This window comes from Lolium perenne, chromosome 6 (assembly GCF_019359855.2).
Source record: "Lolium perenne isolate Kyuss_39 chromosome 6, Kyuss_2.0, whole genome shotgun sequence".
NCBI classification, from domain to species: domain Eukaryota; kingdom Viridiplantae; phylum Streptophyta; class Magnoliopsida; order Poales; family Poaceae; genus Lolium; species Lolium perenne.
Window position 1 is genome coordinate 252,420,832 of NC_067249.2, and position 22,499 is coordinate 252,443,330.

Consider the following 22,499-nt stretch of genomic DNA (forward strand, 5'->3'; position numbering starts at 1 on the left):
CAAAAACCCTCCCAAGAGCTTCATTTCGAAGAGATTAATTAAGAAGCATACATGCATGCTTACTTTTTCATATTCATGTTTTAAACTTATATTCAAATCTTGGTGAAACCTAGGATTTGACCAAGATTCAAATGGGTATAAAAATTAAAAAAAAGGTCTTCTTATGTTATATAGTAGGCATTCAATTAAGTTGATAAACAAGGTCTAGACATATTCAAACAAGAAAAATCAAGCATGTATCTACCCCTAAACCTAAACTCTGTTTCATGAAGTCAAGCATGAAGATATGTGGTTTTTGGTTTCGAACATGGAAATTCAAAAACCCTCCCAAGAGATTCATTTTGAAGTGACTAAGAATCATACATGCTTACTTTTTCATATTCATGTTTTTAACTTATTCAAATCTTGGTGGAACCAAGGATTTGACCAAGATTCAAATGGGTATAAAAATTCAAAAAAAACAAGGTCTTCTTATGTTATATAGTAAGCATTCAATTATTTTGATAAACAAGGTCTACACATATTCAAACCAGGAAATTATGTATCTACCCCCTAACCCTAAACTCTGTCTTATGAAGTCAAGCATGCATGAAGAGAAGTGGTTTTTGGTTTCAAGCATGGAAATTTCAAAAACCCTCCCAAGAGCTTCATTTTGGAGTGACTAATTAAGAAGCATACGTACGTGCTTACTTTTTCATATTCATATTTTAAACTTGTTCAAATCTTGGTCAAACCTATGATTTGACCAAGATTCAAATGGGTATAAAAAATGAAAACCAAGGTCTTCTTATGTCATATAGTAAGCATTCAATTAAGTTGATAAATAAGGTCTAGACATATTCAAACCAGAAAAATCATGTATCAAGCTACCCCTAACCCCTAATTAACTCTGTCTTATGAAGTCAAGCATGAAGATAAGTATGTGTTTTTTTGGTTTCAAACATGGAAATTTCAAAAACCCTCTCAAGATCGAGCTTCATTTTGGAGTGACTACGAAGGATACATGCTTACTTTTTCATATTCATGTTTTAAACTTGTTTAAATCATGGTCAAACCTAGGATTTGACAAAGATTCAAATGGGCATAATTTAAAAAAAAACAAAAAATGAAAAACCAAGGCACATAGTCTTCTTATGTTATATTGTAAGCATTCAATTAAGTTGATAAACAAGGTCTAAACATATTCAAACCAGAGAAATCATGTATCTACCCCCTAACCTAAACTCTGTCTCATGAAGTCAAGCATGATGATATGTGGTTTTTTGGTTTCAAACATGGAAATTTCAAAAACCCTCCCAAGAGCTTCATTTTGGAGTGACTAATTAAGAAGCATACGTACGTGCTTACTTTTTCATATTCATGTTTTAAACTTGTTCAAATCTTGTTCAAACCTATGATTTGACCAAGATTCAAATGGGTATAAAAAATGAAAACCTAGGTCTTCTTATGTCATATAGTAAGCATTCAATTAAGTTGATAAATAAGGTCTAGACATATTCAAACCAGAAAAATCATGTATCAAGCTACCCCTAACCCCTAATTAACTCTGTCTTATGAAGTCAAGCATGAAGATAAGTATGTGGTTTTTTGGTTTCAAACATGGAAATTTCAAAAACCCTCTCAAGACCGAGCTTCATTTTGGAGTGACTACGAAGGATACATGCTTACTTTTTCATATTCATGTTTTAAACTTGTTTAAATCATGGTCAAACCTAGGATTTGACAAAGATTCAAATGGGCATAATTTAAAAAATAACAAAAAATGAAAAACCAAGGCACATAGTCTTCTTATATTATATTGTAAGCATTCAATTAAGTTGATAAACAAGGTCTAGACATATTCAAACCAGAGAAATCTTGTATCTACCCCCTAACCTAAACTCTGTCTCATGAAGTCAAGCATGATGATATGTGGTTTTTTGGTTTCAAACATGGAAATTTCAAAAACCCTCCCAAGAGCTTCATTTTGAAGTGATTAATTATGAAGCATACATGCATGCTTACTTTTTCATATTCATGTTTTAAACTTATTCAAATCTTGGTGAAACCTAGGATTTGACCAAGATTCAAATCCGTATAAAAATTAAAAAACAAAATAAAAAAAACAAGGTCTTCTTATGTTATATAGTAAGCATTCAATTAAGTTGATAAATAAGGTCTAGACATATTCAAACCAGAAAAATCATGTATCTACCCCTAACCCTAAACTTTGTCTTATGAAGTCAAGCATGAAGAGAAGTGGTTTTTGGTTTCAAGCATGGAAATTTCAAAAACCTCCCCAAACTTCATTTTAGAGTGACTAAGAAGGATACAAGCTTCCCTTTTCATTTTCATGTTTTAAACTTGTTTAAATTATCTTGGTCCGCCCATGCTATAGTCTGGATCTGCCCATGCTATAGTTTGAGGCCATTTGGATGACGTCGAAAAAATTCTTTGATTGGAAATGGGGTTGTTCGAACCCCGTAGTTGGATTTTTTTGAACCTTGATCTGTAGTACTGGGCAAAACCCTAGTTTAACCTATTTAATTATAGATTCGTAGGTCGATTTTTCTACGTTCCTTTTTATTAGTATTACTCTACTATGCAGCACATATGTGTTTGCCCGTCGAGTGAAACTCGGAGGAAGAGGGATCACTCGGAAGGAGAGAAGAAGGAGGGAGAGCATTATGGTGTCTCCCCTTTTTCGGGTGATGATGTTGACTTTTGTGCAGGGTTTGTCAGTGAGCAGGAGGTGCGAGCGAGCGAGCGAGGCCGAGAATGAGAGAGATTTGTTTTTTTTGTGAGAGGGACAACCGAAGGATCCAGAAGGACCCACATACTTCCAATACGCATCCTGATGCGTCTTCTCTTGACAAAGAAGATGGCTGGGAGTTTGCGTACCTACTGCACGTGACTTGTGCTCACTGAAGTGTGGGACCTCACGCATGGGCACCACACGTAAGTGACAGACCTGTTGGTGTAAAAACTCGGTTGATTATTATAGTGCATTAGAACAAAGTTTCCTATGGATTCAAGGGTAGGAAATCCAAGTTAACTCATTTACATGACATTATTTTTTCCATGAAGCAAAGTTAACACATCTATCAATTGGTACATTTTGGAGTGACTAAGAAGGATCCATGCTTACTTTTTTGTTTTCACGTGTTAAACTTGTTTAAATCTTGGTCAAACCTAGGATTTGACAGAGATTCAAATGGGCATCAAAAATAAAAAAAATCAGAAAAATGAAAAACCAAAGCACATAGTCTTCGTATGTCATATAGTAAGCATTAAAGTTGATAAACAAGGTCTAGACGTATTCAAACCAGACAAATCATGTATCTACCCCTAACCCTAAACTCTGTCTTATGAAGTCAAGCATGAAGAGAAGTTGTTTTGGGTTTCAAACATGGAAATTTCAAAAACCCTCTCAAAGAGCTTCATTTTGGAGTGACTAAGAAGGATCTATAGGAAACTATGTACTAATACAGTATAATGATCACCCGAGTTATTAGAGCAACAAGTCTGTCACTTACGTGTGGTTCCCATGCGTGAGGTCCCACACTTCAGTGAGCACAAGTCACGTAGTCTTCTTATGTCATATAGTAAGCATTCAATTAAGTTGATAAACAAGGTCTAGACATATCAAACCAGAAAAATCATGTATCTACCCCCTATATATCCCTAAACGCTGACTTATGAAGTCAAGCATGAAGAGAAGAAGTGGTTTTTGGTTTCAAACATGGAAATTTCAAAAATCCTCCCAAGAGCTTCATTTTGGAGTGACTAGTTAAGACGCATACATGCTTACTTTTTCATATTCATGTTTTAAACTTGTTCAAATCTTGGTCAACAAAACCTAGCTACGATTTGACAGAGATTCAAATGGGTATAAAAAATTAAAACCAAGGTCTGCTCATGTCATATAGTAAGCATTCAATTAAATTGAAAAACAAGGTCTAGACATATTCAAACTAGTAGGAAAATCATGTATCTACCCCCTAACCCTAAACTATGTCTTATGAAGTCAAGCATGCATGAAGAAAAGTGGTTTTTGGTTTTCAAGCATGGAAATTTCAAAAACCCTCCCAAGAGCTACATATTGGAGTGACTAAGAAGGATAGATGCTTAATTTTTCATATTCATGTTTTAAACTTGATTAAATCATGGTCAAACCTAGAATTTGACCAAGATTCAAATGGGCATAAAAATTCAAAAAAAAATGAAAAACCAATGCACATAGTCATCTTATGTCATCTAGTAAGCATTCAATTAAGTTGATAAACAAGGTCTAGACATATTCAAACCAGAAAATTCATGTATCAAGCTACCCCTAACCCCAAACTCTGTCTTATGAAGTCAAGCATGAAGAGAAGTACGTGGTTTTTTGGTTTCAAACATGGAAATTTCAAAACCCCTCTCAAGAGCTTCATTTTGGAGTGACTACGAAGGATACATGCTTAATTTTTCATATTCATGTTTTAAACTTGTTTAAATCATGGTCAAACCTAGGATTTGGCCAAGATTCAAATGGGCAAAATTTTAAAAAATGAAAAATCAAGGCACATAGTCTTCTTATGTCATATAGTAAGCATCATTCAATTAAGTTGATAAACAAGGTCTAGACATATTCAAACGAGAGAAATCATGTATCTACCCCCTAACACTAAACTCTGTCTCATGAAGTCAAGCGCATGCATGAAGATATGTGGTTTTTGGTTTCAAACATGGAAATTTCAAAAACCCTCCCAAGAGCTTCATTTCGAAGAGATTAATTAAGAAGCATACATGCATGCTTACTTTTTCATATTCATGTTTTAAACTTATATTCAAATCTTGGTGAAACCTAGGATTTGACCAAGATTCAAATGGGTATAAAAATTAAAAAAAAGGTCTTCTTATGTTATATAGTAGGCATTCAATTAAGTTGATAAACAAGGTCTAGACATATTCAAACAAGAAAAATCAAGCATGTATCTACCCCTAACCCTAAACTCTGTTTCATGAAGTCAAGCATGAAGATATGTGGTTTTTGGTTTATAACATGGAAATTCAAAAACCCTCCCAAGAGCTTCATTTTGAAGTGACTAAGAAGCATACATGCTTACTTTTTCATATTCATGTTTTTAACTTATTCAAATCTTGGTGGAACCAAGGATTTGACCAAGATTCAAATGGGTATAAAAATTCAAAAAAAAACAAGGTCTTCTTATGTTATATATTAAGCATTCAATTATTTTGATAAACAAGGTCTACACATATTCAAACCAGGAAATTATGTATCTACCCCCTAACCCTAAACTCTGTCTTATGAAGTCAAGCATGCATGAAGAGAAGTGGTTTTTGGTTTCAAGCATGGAAATTTCAAAAACCCTCCCAAGAGCTTCATTTTGGAGTGACTAATTAAGAAGCATACGTACGTGCTTACTTTTTCATATTCATGTTTTAAACTTGTTCAAATCTTGGTCAAACCTATGATTTGACCAAGATTCAAATGGGTATAAAAAATTAAAACCAAGGTCTTCTTATGTCATATAGTAAGCATTCAATTAAGTTGATAAATAAGGTCTAGACATATTCAAACCAGAAAAATCATGTATCAAGCTACCCCTAACCCCTAATTAACTCTGTCTTATGAAGTCAAGCATGAAGATAAGTATGTGTTTTTTTGGTTTCAAACATGGAAATTTCAAAAACCCTCTCAAGATCGAGCTTCATTTTGGAGTGACTATGAAGGATACATGCTTACTTTTTCATATTCATGTTTTAAACTTGTTTAAATCATGGTGAAACCTAGGATTTGACAAAGATTCAAATGGGCATAATTTAAAAAAAAACAAAAAATGAAAAACCAAGGCACATAGTCTTCTTATGTTATATTGTAAGCATTCAATTAAGTTCATAAACAAGGTCTAGACATATTCAAACCGGAGAAATCATGTATCTACCCCCTAACCTAAACTCTGTCTCATGAAGTCAAGCATGATGATATGTGGTTTTTTGGTTTCAAACATGGAAATTTCAAAAACCCTCCCAAGAGCTTCATTTTGGAGTGACTAATTAAGAAGCATACGTACGTGCTTACTTTTTCATATTCATGTTTTAAACTTGTTCAAATCTTGGTCAAACCTATGATTTGACCAAGATTCAAATGGGTATAAAAAATGAAAACCAAGGTCTTCTTATGTTATATAGTAAGCATTTAATTAAGTTGATAAATAAGGTCTAGACATATTCAAACCAGAAAAATCATGTATCTACCCCTAACCCTAAACATTGTCTTATGAAGTCAAGCATGAAGAGAAGTACGCGGTTTTTTGGTTTCAAACATGGAAATTTCAAAAACCCTCTCAAGAGCTTCCATTTTGGAGTGACTACGAAGGATACATGCTTAATTTTTCATATTCATGTTTTAAACTTGTTTAAATCATGGTCAAACCTAGGATTTGGCCAAGATTCAAATGGGCAAAATTTTAAAAAAAAATCAAGGCACATAGTCTTCTTATGTCATATAGTAAGCATTCAATTAAGTTGATAAACAAGGTATAGACATATTCAAACGAGAGAAATCATGTATCTACCCCCTAACCCTAAACTCTGTCTTATGAAGTCAAGCATGCATGAAGAGAAGTGGTTTTTGGTTTCAAGCATGGAAATTTCAAAAACCCTCCCAAAAGCTTCATTTTGGAGTGACTAAGAAGCATACGTACGTGCTTACTTTTTCATATTCATGTTTTTAACTTGTTCAAATCTTGGTCAAACCTATGATTTGACCAAGATTCAAATGGGTATAAAAAATGAAAACCAAGGTCTTCTTATGTCATATAGTAAGCATTCAATTAAGTTGATAAATAAGGTCTAGACATATTCAAACCAGAAAAATCATGTATCAAGCTACCCCTAACCCCTAATTAACTCTGTCTTATGAAGTCAAGCATGAAGATAAGTATGTGGTTTTTTGGTTTCAAACATGGAAATTTCAAAAACCCTCTCAAGATCGAGCTTCATTTTGGAGTGACTACGAAGGATACATGCTTACTTTTTCATATTCATGTTTTAAACTTGTTTAAATCATGGTCAAACCTAGGATTTGACAAAGATTCAAATGGGCATAATTTAAAAAAAACAAAAAATGAAAAACCAAGGCACATAGTCTTCTTATGTTATATTGTAAGCATTCAATTAAGTTGATAAACAAGGTCTAGACATATTCAAACCAGAGAAATCATGTATCTACCCCCTAACCTAAACTCTGTCTCATGAAGTCAAGCATGATGATATGTGGTTTTTTGGTTTCAAGCATGGAAATTTCAAAAACCCTCCCAAGAGCTTCATTTTGGAGTGACTAATTAAGAAGCATACGTACGTGCTTACTTTTTCATATTCATGTTTTAAACTTGTTCAAATCTTGGTCAAACCTATGATTTGACCAAGATTCAAATGGGTATAAAAAATGAAAACCAAGGTCTTCTTATGTCATATAGTAAGCATTCAATTAAGTTGATAAATAAGGTCTAGACATATTCAAACCAGAAAAATCATGTATCAAGCTACCCCTAACCCCTAATTAACTCTGTCTTATGAAGTCAAGCATGAAGATAAGTATGTGTTTTTTTGGTTTCAAACATGGAAATTTCAAAAACCCTCTCAAGATCGAGCTTCATTTTGGAGTTACTACGAAGGATACATGCTTACTTTTTCATATTCATGTTTTAAACTTGTTTAAATCATGGTCAAACCTAGGATTTGACAAAGATTCAAATGGGCATAATTTAAAAAAAACAAAAAATGAAAAACCAAGGCACATAGTCTTCTTATGTTATATTGTAAGCATTCAATTAAGTTGATAAACAAGGTCTAGACATATTCAAACCAGAGAAATCATGTATCTACCCCCTAACCTAAACTCTGTCTCATGAAGTCAAGCATGATGATATGTGGTTTTTTGGTTTCAAACATGGAAATTTCAAAAACCCTCCCAAGAGCTTCATTTTGGAGTGACTAATTAAGAAGCATACGTACGTGCTTACTTTTTCATATTCATGTTTTAAACTTGTTCAAATCTTGGTCAAACCTATGATTTGACCAAGATTCAAATGGGTATAAAAAATGAAAACCAAGGTCTTCTTATGTTATATAGTAAGCATTCAATTAAGTTGATAAATAAGGTCTAGACATATTCAAACCAGAAAAATCATGTATCTACCCCTAACCCTAAACTTTGTCTTATGAAGTCAAGCATGAAGAGAAGTACGCGGTTTTTTGGTTTCAAACATGGAAATTTCAAAAACCCTCTCAAGAGCTTCCATTTTGGAGTGACTACGAAGGATACATGCTTAATTTTTCATATTCATGTTTTAAACTTGTTTAAATCATGGTCAAACCTAGGATTTGGCCAAGATTCAAATGGGCAAAATTTAAAAAAAAAAATCAAGGCACATAGTCTTCTTATGTCATATAGTAAGCATTCAATTAAGTTGATAAACAAGGTATAGACATATTCAAACGAGAGAAATCATGTATCTACCCCCTAACCCTAAACTCTGTCTTATGAAGTCAAGCATGCATGAAGAGAAGTGGTTTTTGGTTTCAAGCATGGAAATTTCAAAAACCCTCCCAAAAGCTTCATTTTGGAGTGACTAAGAAGCATACGTACGTGCTTACTTTTTCATATTCATGTTTTTAACTTGTTCAAATCTTGGTCAAACCTATGATTTGACCAAGATTCAAATGGGTATAAAAAATGAAAACCAAGGTCTTCTTATGTCATATAGTAAGCATTCAATTAAGTTGATAAATAAGGTCTAGACATATTCAAACCAGAAAAATCATGTATCAAGCTACCCCTAACCCCTAATTAACTCCGTCTTATGAAGTCAAGCATGAAGATAAGTATGTGTTTTTTTGGTTTCAAACATGGAAATTTCAAAAACCCTCTCAAGATCGAGCTTCATTTTGGAGTGACTACGAAGGATACATGCTTACTTTTTCATATTCATGTTTTAAACTTGTTTAAATCATGGTGAAACCTAGGATTTGACAAAGATTCAAATGGGCATAATTTAAAAAAAAACAAAAAATGAAAAACCAAGGCACATAGTCTTCTTATGTTATATTGTAAGCATTCAATTAAGTTGATAAACAAGGTCTAGACATATTCAAACCAGAGAAATCATGTATCTACCCCCTAACCTAAACTCTGTCTCATGAAGTCAAGCATGATGATATGTGGTTTTTTGGTTTCAAACATGGAAATTTCAAAAACCCTCCCAAGAGCTTCATTTTGGAGTGACTAATTAAGAAGCATACGTACGTGCTTACTTTTTCATATTCATGTTTTAAACTTGTTCAAATCTTGGTCAAACCTATGATTTGACCAAGATTCAAATGGGTATAAAAAATGAAAACCAAGGTCTTCTTATGTTATATAGTAAGCATTTAATTAAGTTGATAAATAAGGTCTAGACATATTCAAACCAGAAAAATCATGTATCTACCCCTAACCCTAAACTTTGTCTTATGAAGTCAAGCATGAAGAGAAGTACGCGGTTTTTTGGTTTCAAACATGGAAATTTCAAAAACCCTCTCAAGAGCTTCCATTTTGGAGTGACTACGAAGGATACATGCTTAATTTTTCATATTCATGTTTTAAACTTGTTTAAATCATGGTCAAACCTAGGATTTGGCCAAGATTCAAATGGGCAAAATTTTAAAAAAAATCAAGGCACATAGTCTTCTTATGTCATATAGTAAGCATTCAATTAAGTTGATAAACAAGGTATAGACATATTCAAACGAGAGAAATCATGTATCTACCCCCTAACCCTAAACTCTGTCTTATGAAGTCAAGCATGCATGAAGAGAAGTGGTTTTTGGTTTCAAGCATGGAAATTTCAAAAACCCTCCCAAAAGCTTCATTTTGGAGTGACTAAGAAGCATACGTACGTGCTTACTTTTTCATATCCATGTTTTTAACTTGTTCAAATCTTGGTCAAACCTATGATTTGACCAAGATTCAAATGGGTATAAAAAATGAAAACCAAGGTCTTCTTATGTCATATAGTAAGCATTCAATTAAGTTGATAAATAAGGTCTAGACATATTCAAACCAGAAAAATCATGTATCAAGCTACCCCTAACCCCTAATTAACTCTGTCTTATGAAGTCAAGCATGAAGATAAGTATGTGGTTTTTTGGTTTCAAACATGGAAATTTCAAAAACCCTCTCAAGATCGAGCTTCATTTTGGAGTGACTACGAAGGATACATGCTTACTTTTTCATATTCATGTTTTAAACTTGTTTAAATCATGGTCAAACCTAGGATTTGACAAAGATTCAAATGGGCATAATTTAAAAAAAACAAAAAATGAAAAACCAAGGCACATAGTCTTCTTATGTTATATTGTAAGCATTCAATTAAGTTGATAAACAAGGTCTAGACATATTCAAACCAGAGAAATCATGTATCTACCCCCTAACCTAAACTCTGTCTCATGAAGTCAAGCATGATGATATGTGGTTTTTTGGTTTCAAGCATGGAAATTTCAAAAACCCTCCCGAGAGCTTCATTTTGGAGTGACTAATTAAGAAGCATACGTACGTGCTTACTTTTTCATATTCATGTTTTAAACTTGTTCAAATCTTGGTCAAACCTATGATTTGACCAAGATTCAAATGGGTATAAAAAATGAAAACCAAGGTCTTCTTATGTCATATAGTAAGCATTCAATTAAGTTGATAAATAAGGTCTAGACATATTCAAACCAGAAAAATCATGTATCAAGCTACCCCTAACCCCTAATTAACTCTGTCTTATGAAGTCAAGCATGAAGATAAGTATGTGTTTTTTGGTTTCAAACATGGAAATTTCAAAAACCCTCTCAAGATCGAGCTTCATTTTGGAGTTACTACGAAGGATACATGCTTACTTTTTCATATTCATGTTTTAAACTTGTTTAAATCATGGTCAAACCTAGGATTTGACAAAGATTCAAATGGGCATAATTTAAAAAAAACAAAAAATGAAAAACCAAGGCACATAGTCTTCTTATGTTATATTGTAAGCATTCAATTAAGTTGATAAACAAGGTCTAGACATATTCAAACCAGAGAAATCATGTATCTACCCCCTAACCTAAACTCTGTCTCATGAAGTCAAGCATGATGATATGTGGTTTTTTGGTTTCAAACATGGAAATTTCAAAAACCCTCCCAAGAGCTTCATTTTGGAGTGACTAATTAAGAAGCATACGTACGTGCTTACTTTTTCATATTCATGTTTTAAACTTGTTCAAATCTTGGTCAAACCTATGATTTGACCAAGATTCAAATGGGTATAAAAAATGAAAACCAAGGTCTTCTTATGTTATATAGTAAGCATTCAATTAAGTTGATAAATAAGGTCTAGACATATTCAAACCAGAAAAATCATGTATCTACCCCTAACCCTAAACTTTGTCTTATGAAGTCAAGCATGAAGAGAAGTACGCGGTTTTTTGGTTTCAAACATGGAAATTTCAAAAACCCTCTCAAGAGCTTCCATTTTGGAGTGACTACGAAGGATACATGCTTAATTTTTCATATTCATGTTTTAAACTTGTTTAAATCATGGTCAAACCTAGGATTTGGCCAAGATTCAAATGGGCAAAATTTAAAAAAAAAATCAAGGCACATAGTCTTCTTATGTCATATAGTAAGCATTCAATTAAGTTGATAAACAAGGTATAGACATATTCAAACGAGAGAAATCATGTATCTACCCCCTAACCCTAAACTCTGTCTTATGAAGTCAAGCATGCATGAAGAGAAGTGGTTTTTGGTTTCAAGCATGGAAATTTCAAAAACCCTCCCAAAAGCTTCATTTTGGAGTGACTAAGAAGCATACGTACGTGCTTACTTTTTCATATTCATGTTTTTAACTTGTTCAAATCTTGGTCAAACCTATGATTTGACCAAGATTCAAATGGGTATAAAAAATGAAAACCAAGGTCTTCTTATGTCATATAGTAAGCATTCAATTAAGTTGATAAATAAGGTCTAGACATATTCAAACCAGAAAAATCATGTATCAAGCTACCCCTAACCCCTAATTAACTCTGTCTTATGAAGTCAAGCATGAAGATAAGTATGTGGTTTTTTGGTTTCAAACATGGAAATTTCAAAAACCCTCTCAAGATCGAGCTTCATTTTGGAGTGACTACGAAAGATACATGCTTACTTTTTCATATTCATGTTTTAAACTTGTTTAAATCATGGTCAAACCTAGGATTTGACAAAGATTCAAATGGGCATAATTTAAAAAAAAACAAAAAATGAAAAACCAAGGCACATAGTCTTCTTATGTTATATTGTAAGCATTCAATTAAGTTGATAAACAAGGTCTAGACATATTCAAACCAGAGAAATCATGTATCTACCCCCTAACCTAAACTCTGTCTCATGAATTCAAGCATGATGATATGTGGTTTTTGGTTTCAAACATGGAAATTTCAAAAACCCTCCCAAGAGCTTCATTTTGAAGTGATTAATTATGAAGCATACATGCATGCTTACTTTTTCATATTCATGTTTTAAACTTATTCAAATCTTGGTGAAACCTAGGATTTGACCAAGATTCAAATCCGTATAAAAATTAAAAAACAAAATAAAAAACAAGGTCTTCTTATGTTATATAGTAAGCATTCAATTAAGTTGATAAATAAGGTCTAGACATATTCAAACCAGAAAAATCATGTATCTACCCCTAACCCTAAGCATGTATCTCGTTGTTTGCGCTATGATACAATATCTACCTATGTTACACTAATCTCCTCTCTCCTACTTAATTAGCTGCCACATCAGCAGTTTTGTGGGACCAATGTGTATGATACTAGCTATGATATTAGCACTATCATGTGGGTACCTAAATTTCGAGTCAAAGTTTGACACGAGACCGATGTGGACTTTATTAATGGTGGAAGGGAGTAACAATCTTAAGCACATTATTATTATTGATTGAACAACATTTTATTTGATGTGCCATAAGAAGTTTAGAAACTCCTAGCCCCTCGAGGTGGCGTTTTGGCACACACGTGCATATGCACCGATTATTGGAAATAATAAAAAAACAATTACATAAATGTTAAAAAAATCTGATATAAATTTTTTGGTATACATTGTGACATCCTATGTTCGTTCATAAGTTTTCGTGGAAAAACAACATATGTGGTGTGTACAAAAAAGGCAAAAAATGTACGTAGTCGTGTTACAGCATCAAAATTTGTCTTTTTTTACAGGAGCCACATATTTTTTTAAAAAACTTATGTACCAACATAAAATGTCTAGATATACATGTAAAATTTCAGTTTGGAATTTTTGGACACTTTGAAATGTGGATTCACATAATGGATTCCTCTACCTCGCCCCCCTTGGATTACTGAACAGACTTACAGTACTACTAGTAGGGCCTACTATTTATTATTATTACCTACTGCAGGCAAAATTTAATCTCATCGAGCGGTAAAATTCCCCGCCAACGCCCAAATATCTCGCGCCGCAAAGTTTCAGATCTGCGAATATTTTTTTCCCTCAAAAGAAGGACTGCGAAATTCCCTTTTTCTCCTCTATCGCCCAGCTTCGCCCTAGTTTCGCCCGCAAGCCCTCAGAGAAACCGCTCCTCTTACCTACCTCCCACCTTCACGGCCGCCGCACCGGAAAATCACCGCCGCACTTCGCCGTTCAAGCTGCCACGGCTTCAAACCTCGAGGCTGCCCTATCCGCTTGATCTGCACCTACTCCGGTGTCCACCGCACCGTATCTCGTTCGCCGACTCTATCGACCACCGCACCTGACCAGCTTCGCCGACACCGATGTCCCCGTGCACTGCACATCATCTGCTTCACCGACCTTCTACTTCGTCCGACGCGCTGAACACTTCATCGACCGCCCAGCATGTCCTTCTCCGACCCCCCAAGATCTACTTCCCCGGCACCCACCGCAACAGCAGTCCCCTCGCCGACCTCCACGTCACCCGTAAGAACGCGGAACACGTCTAAACGCCGCCCAGAAATAGGTAACCAGACATCCCTGCGCGTTTTGTTCTGTTAGGAGTATTGCAGCTGACTGTATTTCTGAATTCGTGCTAGTATATTTTTAACTTACAAGTGTTTTCGTTTGTAACCACCTCATCCTTTAGATTTAAACACGACGCATAAGTATTTTTTTCCGTGACCTAACCCACCCATTTGCTGAAACTCTACATGGTATCAGAGCCTAGGTTTCCTTCCTGCTAGTGCTAGCCGCCCCAAACAGTACCATACAAGTTCTTCCTTTGACCACAAAAACCACCGTTGAGATGTAGAAATCCAGGCGGTGGGAGGCCGCATCAGGTGCTCTGCGTGGGTTGCGGCTATCACACACAGCGATGCGAGTTGTGTGAGATCGGCGGCTGCTCGCGCGGGGACAAAGAAGAGGGTCAAGATCGTTTTGGTTTAGAAAGGAGAGAAGAGGAAGTGAATCCATGGCAGAGAGATCTGGATCCGTGCGAGGGGGAGATGTTGGAGGTGTGCGGAGTGGGCCGAGCCTTTGAGCGCAGGGCGGAGCCGGAGGTTGGTGCTGGACGTTGACCAGCGCGAGCCGGTCGATGTGGCCAGGTGCGGTCTGCCAGGTTGGCCAGGGCGCGCAGACGAGGCGCCATCCGAGTGGAAGTGAGGAGAAAATGGAGATGTGAGGCTGTGAGGATATGTTGTGATGGAGTTGATGAGGCTGCGATTGAGTCGTGATGGAGTTGATGAGGCTGCGGTTTAGTGGTGATGGTGATGGTTGTGGATATGTCCAGGGGAAAGGCATGCGTGCCTGAGGTGAGACTGGTTGAGGCCTGACCGGGGGATAGGCATGGGTGCTTGAGGAGTGGATGGTTGAGGCAGGAGTTGGCTGGGGGTTTGTGGGAGAGACGGAAGAGGTCAGTGGCCGGGCAGAGTGGAGAAGAGAGGCTGAGGACATTGAGGCGAGTGTGGATGGTTCTGCGGAACTTGTGTGGTGAGGCAGCCGGGGTTGTTGAGGATGTGTATGGTTAGGAGTTGTGCGTATCCCAGATGGTTGAAGCTGGATGTCTTCGCTGCTGATGAAGAGATGAATCAAGATGACAAGATGATGGAAAGTGCAATGTTGTCATGTATCCTAGGAGTTATGCTGAAAGTTCATTACTTGTAGTTGTCATATGTGTCATGTTGTTGCAAGATGGCCATGGTTGTTTACCCATGATCATCTTGAGGGGGTGTGTTGGACCATGAGTGAGTTTAGTAGTAGCGATGTAGTAATATTGTATCCAGTGTGAGGCCCATAGAGGCCCATGTCCAGTGGTATTGTAACCCTAACTCAGATGATATAAATACAGAGTGTCGTGGTCTGAGTGACCTAACCCACCCATTCGCTGAAACTCTACAAAATATAAGCCACCAATCATGAGCCGTTGAATGCTCTACATGTCCACGATTGACAACAACAACAACACCACCAACAACAAAGCTTTATTCCCAAACAAGTTGGGGTAGGCTATACAAGTCCACCATTGACACGATTACAATTTCTCACTATTTGGCCGTAGGCTACTGCTCTAGTTACATCATGTTTGATATCTTTCTGCGATCCTGTATTACATGTTTATGCACGTCATAATGTTTCTACTACTGTTTGGTGTCAATTTAATTATAGCAAATCCTTGACTCGTAACTGTTTGTTGTTATTACACGTGCAGCAGGCACATCTTACACTCAGAAACGTAGAGTAAAGCTCGCCTATAATCATGTAAGTACCTGCTGTTTTTTGTATATTGCTTAATGCAAACTTCTATATCTTGGAACCTGTTACACTTTACAATTGGCCTCTCCTTCATGCAGAGGAGAAACAGTGTGGCACCAGGTTCTTCTGCCCAAGTACCTGATGAGGTCCGTGTGACTCAAAAAAAAGCTCACGTAAGTTCCCTGTTTTTTTTTTGGAATGTTAATTTACCTCCTGTGCGTAGTTCAATTGCATCATTTTCTGTATGTTGCACTACCTAAGTTGCCTAATGGAATCTAATAAAATATAAACAATGACCATATGGAACATTGCACACTACCTTTGACCCATCTGGCATCCGGCATGCCTGGGTATAAGTTACATGATTTGGCTATGTTAAACAAGTCCTAAAATTCTATTATGTTAATTTTTTGCCTGTTGCTTCATTGAGTTTGCCTGTTGTTCCATGGCTAGTGGATGAAGTTTGATAGAAATGATCCTAGCTGAAATGATGCACTTCGTGTTTTTTTATTGCTTTATTCCTAACCTAGCTTCCTATTCTACTTGAAACATGATTGCTTTATTCCTAACCTAGCTTCCTATTCTACTTGAAACATGATTGCTTTATTCCTAACCTAGCTTCCTATTCTACTTGAAACATTGTGAAAAAATAGTTATATTACTTGTTTAAATGTCTAGCTTTGTTTTTCTCGAGTCCCATTGACATGATGTGGTATATCCATATTCAAATGATCTCGCTGTTTATATAATACGCTCCATGTTCAATTGCTTCATTCATTTTCTAGTAATCTACTAGTAAGTAGCACGTTTTGACCGTATTTGGCTATTTGCTAGATTTCTTCTCAGGCAGTTGTCCTCGGCTTCGTTATTGGGCACATGATGTCTAGTTGCTTGGTTCATTGTATACATCATCGCCATGATCTAGTTTGGTTTGTTCTAAGAGGCATGTGGCTTAACTGGTTTCTTTGTTATATCTGCCCATGGTTCTTTCAAAATTATGTCAATAGTGCTGTTTGTTTGCCGTGTATTGTATTGCATTTTAACTTGTTTTGTCTTAGTTTCAGCCTGCAAACAAAGCTGCAATGTCAGTAGGGACAACCCATTTATCAAGTGTTGCGGTCATTTCACAGACCAACGGATGACGGTGGCACGTGCTCTCATTGGTCCACTCGAGTCCAAGACACCAACCGTTCCGGAAGAAATAGATGTACGAGTCTCTATTTTGGATTGCTTGCTATGTTATATCAGCTCAATGATGCTCTTGAAATTGGAGGTCTTTTATTGCATCATATGATGTTGTAACTTGTTTTATCTAAATTTCAGGCTTCAAATAAAGCTACAAAGCCAGAAGCAAGGGCCAATGCCTCAAGTATTGACGTTTCACAAAGCAGCAGTGAGAGTGCATATTGCTCGCATAGGCCCATGGTATCTATTGCTCAACTTAATCCGGCACAAAGAGATTTGGGGGATGCACTCCAAGAGGCAGTTGATATATTTGGGCGGGAAAACAAAGATGCTGATGAAATAATTGCCAACACACGCCAAGAGATACATGAATTGAAAAATAGGCAAACTTTGACAGAAAATGTTCTAAAGAATCTCCTATGCACTTGTCATGGTAAGCCAGTTGTGATGTGTCTGGGAATTGAAGGTGTCTAAATAAACTTTGATTCTGTTGTTCACCAAGTGGACTCGATGCCAATGCTGTAATTAATTACTGCTCAAAATTTCGTTCAAAATTTCCTGGTCTGTAATAATTGCAAATTTTGTTGTTGTACTAAAATTAGATATGTTCCATGTGGCTGCTGTATTTTGTGTGAAATAATATAATGATGTGTACTTCAATTAAACCATAAATCGGCTGCATGCTGAAAATTTGAATCTGAGCGCACGTGTGAACTGTTTTCTGCTCGTAATGCAATAAAGGCTGTTTCTTCGAAGACTATGAACATGGTAGCCCATTAATAATACCTTAATAATTATGCCTGCTAGCAAGATAGACGGTCCTTATTATAGTCAGGCATGCCAACTTGTATGATTAAAAGTAGTTCGTACACATTAAATCCACCATCTGCATTTTTCTTTGTAATAACTTTTCTTTTTACACAACTCAAAACTTGTCATGCTAATATGAAATTCGAGATGGCAAAACATGGGAAAGATAAAGATATCTCTTTCCTGCGAAATGCTGGGTTTTGAAGCCCAAGTCCAAGTCTTTCTCTGCTCAAGTTTTGGAGGAACAACTCCAAGTAGAACGAGTTGCAACAGCTATGCTAAGAACAAAAGTTAACATGTTGAGATCGAGATTAGAAGCATGTGATGCCCTATTGCACGAGGCCAATCAAGTTCGTTATAATGTTCCAAAGACTTAGAAAATGCCATAGATAATTGGAGATGAACACTACATAGTGAGTACATTGGTATTGTGAAATGTTTCCTTAGAATAAGGCACCGTTCCTACTATTGTTGGTGGATGCATTTATCTCATGGTTGGGATCAACTTGGTAGTTGTTCCTGTGGATGTTATATAAATTAATTGCATAGCCTTTTTCAATCAGTTCGAACTTAAATGGTATCATAGCCTTGGTCTCAAGTTTGAATTGTCGAACGCGTGGTTTAATTTAATCTCAGTCGGGCGACAAAATCTCCCACCAATCCTGAAATATTTCAAACGCATTTTTGATTGGGATTAAGAAGATAGGGACATAGATCCAGTGCCCCCACATTCACAGGGCACATCAAACTTGAGATTAAATTATGCGTTCTAGTTCTATACAAAACCCAGTAGGAGGTTGAGCGGCAGCGGCTAGGGTTTAGTGTGGGAGGAGATGATATGCGTACGCTCCTGTTTATATAGGTCGGAGGCACGCGACGGCCGCTGCACACGTGGCATCGCCATTCACAGAGGTAGGTGACGACGCGTGCCACCCGAGGCATCGCCATTTTACGCGACCGCAGACTGCCGAAGCGGCGCCGCTGAGAAGACGCATCGACGCTGGGTCACTGCCAAGCGGGCCCGACGAAACGTTCTCCAGACGCGAGCGGACACTTTACGCGTCCACGCAGCGTCCGCGCGACGGATCCGAGACACATATTTGGGCATGTTTGCGTCGCTGCGAACGGCCCAGTCACTATGCGTCGTCCGCCGGAGTTTGTACCGTATACATTTTTGGCCCGGACAGATGCGCTCGGAACCGAAATCATCTTCTGTTCCCTTCTCTATTTCTTCAGGTTCGAGAGAACACAGCAGCTCTTCAGCTCAGCAGAAATTAATCGGGTCACGCTGTTGCTTTCCTTGCCGTTGGATTGAAACGAATGGTGGATGGGAAGCCTCAGGTCACGTTGTGCCCTGTGAACGTGGGGGCACTGGATCTCTGTCCAGAAGATAGATCATGATCATGGTAGTGACCTATATTCAACGTGATGATGATTTGATTTTGCACTCGGCCTTGAACAGAGGTACTAGTACGGTGTCACAATTTTTTATCATTATACTTGGACGGTGGCCAAATTCAAAATCTCATAGCGGCAAAACTTGCCGCCCACAAAATACAAAAATTTCACACGCTTCCAAATTCCTATTCTACCCCTGTGGAGATGGCAGCAAAGTCGGTTGGTGGGGGGGTCTGCCCGTCATTTTTTGGATCACCACCTCCCTAGCCCGGAAACCCTCCCAAAAAAAATTCATTTCCCTCAGACCACCCACCGGAACTTCCCAAGTCCCTCTCTCCCACCTCCACGACCACCGCACCGGAACATCCCCGCCGGACTTCCCTGGCCTACCCGAGCCCTCGCGATCCTCGTCATCCGGCTGCCTGCCGGAGCCGCTTCATCGACGCCGTCATCAACCGGATCGGATCATCCCCGCCGAACCTCGAAACCATATGCTCATCTAGCAGTCTACCGTAGTCGCTTCAGCTGCGGTATCGTCCACCCCACCGGAGCCGCTTCGCCGGATCCGTCGTCCACCGCATCGGATCTTGCTCACCGACACCGCTGTGCACGAACCGGATCTGCTTCACCGGCGCCATGCATGATCTAAACTCTTCTACTGTCGCTTTTCTATTGCTTGCCTGCAAGTTCTTGTTTAATCTTGGGGGAACCTGTTTGTGCTAACGACGCGACGTTACGTTTTTGCAGATGAGATGAGTAATCATGAAGTGTAATGGCTGTCTCTCCAACCCCAAGTAGCACATGTAGCGTACTTCATCACCGGATCTATCAACCCCAGGAAGATCTGCTGTGACTCCCACAGAGTGCTTCTCCTAATGTAAGTCCCTTGTTTTAGCGCCATGTTCTGGGTTCAGATGCTTGTTTGTCTGAAGCTCTTTTAGTTCATTCCTAGCTATGACTGTAACACGTTGCTATTTTCTACTTCATTGCTAACTTTAAGCGATTGAACATTTTGGTTTGCATTCCCTGCTCTGTAGATGTAGCCATCATAACTTCTATCTTGCTCAGTCGTTGTTACAAAAATTATAGGTATTATAGTAACATCCTGCTATTATTTAGTTCATGGCCAATTTTAAGTAATTGCACATGTTGGTCCGCATTCCCTGCTCTATAGCTTTTGGCATCGTAACTTCTATATTTGGTTTACATTCCCTGCTCTGTAGATCTAGCTATCATAACTTTATCTTGCTTAGTCGTTGTTACAAAAATTATGGCCTGCTACTATGTTGTTTGTGCCAATTTTTTACTCCATGAATATGTTGGCTTGCATTCCCTGTACTACAGGTGATGCCATTTTTTGTATCTAGTTCATTGTAAGCTAACAAAGTAAGGACTTAGTTTGGCATGCTATCACTCTGCTATCTAGCCTGTAGTACAAATAAACTTGTCATACTACTTGATAATAATTTTGCATGCCATCTTGTTCTTCAAAAGCTGCATTATTGACTTGTTTCTCTGACTTGGCATGACGCTCACATATGGAAAGCTGAACATATTGGTTTGCATTCCCTCTTATACAAGTTCACAGGTGATCCCACAATATTCGTCAGATCCTGGTCCATCCTAAGCTCCAGCATTAACTATCCTCTATGTGTTGCTCATTACAAGTTTATATCCCGAAACATCTTGATTTGCATCCCCTTCACAATAAGTTCAGGAGTATTATTTAGTTCACGGCCAAAATGAAGTAATTGCACTTGGCACATGTTGGTTCACATTCCCTCCTCTTTAGCTTTTGCCATCGTAACTTCTATTTTTGGTTTACATTCCCTGCTCTGTAGATGTAGCCATCATAACTTCATCTTGCTCAGTCGTTGTTACAAAATTTATAGCCTGCTACTATGTTGTTCATGCCAATTTTGTACTCCCTGAACATGTTGGTTTGCATGGGACTCGACAGTAGTAAGTCTCTTTCATTTCATTCTAACATGCTCTGTTATATTGGCTGTTGGTATGCGGCATGCACTCTTTGTTTGCTTATTGTGCGCATTACAATGATCTTGTTATAACGACGAAATGATGAGTTCCAAATTCTTCGGCAAACAATATTGTAGTGTCTTTGCCTTTCCATTGTTGCTGTCTTAACTTGTAATGTCTTTGTTTCGGATATAGGTGCTGCATGGACAACTTAAAAGATTGCCGGATCCCTTCATTGTATTGCTAGGTTTAATTACCATTCAATTTCTCTGGGTTCTGTAATATTTTTTCAATGCCTTGCAGCTGATGTAATATTTAGTTAGTTTTTATAGTTCTTTCGCGCATCTTTTCTTTGGTGCTTGTGGTAAGTGAGGCTATCCGACAGAAATCAATGCTGCGTAAATATTCTCAGTATCTAAATCACGAATTCCCATCCCTTAAACGGCCTAATTAAGCGAAATCACATATGTGCCGGCCCGCAAAATCCTAAAGCGCCTATTACGTCGGCATATAAACAGCAACTAAACGGGCTGGCCCACTTACTTATTGGGCCAGCCCACTTGATTTACTGTGGACCCCACACTTTTATTGGGCCGGCCCACTTGCTTTAAGGTGGACCCCACCCACTGCTGGGCCGGCCCACTAACTAGTTGGGCCAGCCCAGTTGCTTTTGTGGTGGTCCCCACATAGTAAACGGGCCGGCCCTTTAAGACGAAAGTGGGACCCACCTGTGTTTTTGGCCCGGCCCACTAGCGTGTTGGGCCGGCCCACTTGCTATATGGTGGACCCCACATACTAAATGGGCCGGCCCTTTAACAGGAAAGTGGGACCCACCTGTGTTTTTGGCCCAGCCCACTAGCGTGTTGGGCCGGCCCACTAGCATGTTGAGCCGGCCCACTAGCGTGTTGGGCCGGCCCACTTGCTATACGGTGGACCCGACATATTAAATGGGCCGGCCCTTTAACAGGAAAGTGGGACCCGCCAGTGTTTTGGCCCGGCCCACTATCTTGTTGGGCCGGCCCACTTGCTATATGGTGGACCCCACATACTAAATGGGCCAGCCCTTTAAGTGGAAAGTGGGACCCACCTGTGTTTTTGGCCCGACCCACTATCTTATTGGGCCGGCCCACTTGCTATATGGTGGACCCCACATACTAAATGGGCTGGCCCTTTAACAGGAAAGTGGGACCCACCGGTGCTTTTGGCCGCCATCGGCTTGTTGGGCCAGCCCATTTGATCAAATGTGGACCCCACGTACTAAATGGGCCGGCCCGATAGCAGGAAAGTGGGACCCACATGCTAATTGGGCCGACCCAATAACTTCTTGGGCCGGTCCAGTTGCCTTAATGTGGACCCCACTTTGTAAATGGGC